We start from the raw sequence: 2,454 nt of genomic DNA on the forward strand, positions 1-2,454 counted from the left end.
TTTCTATCTATAAAACTCTTGAGATGTTATTCATTGGATTTGGAAATCATGAGGATTTATGATTTGATTTCCTTCATGGTTTTTACTAAAGATCATAAATATATATATATATATATATGTTGTTGTTATGATTTGAAAACTATATGTTTTAGAAGATATGTTGAATTATGTATCCTTCTAAAAGATTGATGTTCTTCCTATGATGACCAAAAGCTTTGGGTAAAACAAATTGAATCTTACCGTGATGATGGCATAATTGATTTGAGGTATATATATATGTGTTTTCAATGAATATTCTTGTGTGATGTTCTTAATAAAAATGTTTTCATTGAATGGTTATGAACAAGTTGTTGACTTTTGGAGTGAGATTGGCATTTGTGAATACTTGTGATCTCTTGATGAGATTTATGCTTCCCTATTAATGAATATATTTAGCCTATGGTCCAGAATGATATTTATTGCTTTCATTCATGATTTGTGAACATAGTCCTGAATAAGGACCCTTTTCATGGTGTGATGAATAATTGGATTTTATTATCCAAACACCCGTGGGGTCTTGAACATATCCATGGAAATGGTGGGCTACGGCCTTCATGTTCTTGACGGGGTGGTTTTGATGGTGACAGCGGGAAACCCCAATACTTGCTGCAATAAGGGTGTGGATGGTTTCCACGGGCCGACCTGTATAGAGCTGGCGTGGAATACTGTCAAACCGGTTATGCCATTTCAGGTGGGAGCGTAGGGCCCTGACTTGGATATAGTTGGGTTGTTCGGAGTCACCACACGAACTTCCCAACGGCCAACGCCAAGATACGCGCATCTTGGTGGCTCCTGACCTAACCGCGGCCATGGTTAGCAAAGGAGGGTTTTTGAGGCTATCTAAGATATATATATGATTGTTTTAACCGAAGATTTATATGCTTCTGGATTATGAGTTACTAAACAAAAGAATGGATTTGGATTTCTTACTTGTATGGATTTCATGATGATTTAAAGAGTTTTATCAAGCATTTCATTTTTGTAAATTTTATTTCTTACTTTATACTTGACATTCAAAGTATATTGAATATTTTGAGGATTTGAAATATATTTTTTATATTTTATTTTAATATATTATGTATGAGATATAGCTCCATGTTTAGCCACTCACCGAGTAACCTAGTTTACTCATCCCTCTTCATTTCCCCACAAGGTGACACAGACATCAGGGATAGAAGCGTGAAGTGCTTGGCAGAGTAGTTTGTATTATTTAAGCTGTGTATGATACTTAAGCATTTTAGCACGTATTAGCAAGACCAACTAGCATGTTATAACTACATATTTTGTTATACTTTCCTTGGACATTCGTATATGTGTGAATTTGGATTATATAATGTATGACAGTTATACTCAGTGTTCCGGGGATGGTGTCCTTATGTTATGACATTCTATGTTATGATTATCTATGTATCATATCTTGTATTATAGTGATGAGTATATGTAGGAATGGTTGTGCCTATCGGATTGTTAAAATGTTTATTGCTATTATGGTGGTTCTGTACAGGAAACAAGTTAGCCTTACGACAATCAAGGGTTGAGGCAGTGTTGGGCCTCCCTTGGGTTGTCGTGGTGGTATGTCACACATGGGACCCAGGGAACGGGACGTGACATGATGCGTCAAATGAAGGACATGAATGAAAAGAGGATTCTTTAGCAGTCGCAGTTTACCACACAGGACTCACAACCACTGATTGATGATCATGATGTTGACTTATAGTTTTATTTGTCATATACTTATTATTTGGTGTTGAACATATATACTTTAACATTTCTTTTTGTATGAATTGATGAATTTGTCTTATTATTGGTATTCTAGGTTTAAAAAAAAAACTGATGGATATAATTTTTATTTTATTTTAGTTTTTACGTGAATGTTAGAAACGGATTAGAAACGGATTTATTTGTTTCACAATATTTTTTATTTTCAAAAATTTTAGAAATGGATTTGGAACAAAAAAATTTTGTTTTTAATAAGGGTATAACAAAAATTAAAATAGAAAATATTCCATTTGGAATCTGTTTCTAATTTTTGTAACGGTAACATTTTCATTTCAAATTGGTTTCTAAATTCAAAATTGAAATTACAACAGAATTTAGAAATGGATTAAGAACATACATTATTCCATTTTAATTTTTCAAAAGTTAAAAAAATATTGGTTCCTGTTTTCAATCCGTTTCTAAAGTTAGAAACGGAATTTTTTCTGTTCTATTTAAATTAGAAACAGAGGTTTTTGAGACAGATAAATTCTATTTCAAATCCATTTCTAAATATAATTAGCAACAGATTAGAAACGGAAAATGCTATTTCTAAATAGTAATTTTATTGTAGTGCTGGTATGTGATATTTGTGTTTTATAGACTTTTTTAGAGCTTCCCCTTATGAGTGGATGCTTTCAAATATTGCAAGCCAACGAT

This window comes from Dioscorea cayenensis, chromosome 16 (assembly GCF_009730915.1).
Source record: "Dioscorea cayenensis subsp. rotundata cultivar TDr96_F1 chromosome 16, TDr96_F1_v2_PseudoChromosome.rev07_lg8_w22 25.fasta, whole genome shotgun sequence".
NCBI lineage: Eukaryota > Viridiplantae > Streptophyta > Magnoliopsida > Dioscoreales > Dioscoreaceae > Dioscorea > Dioscorea cayenensis.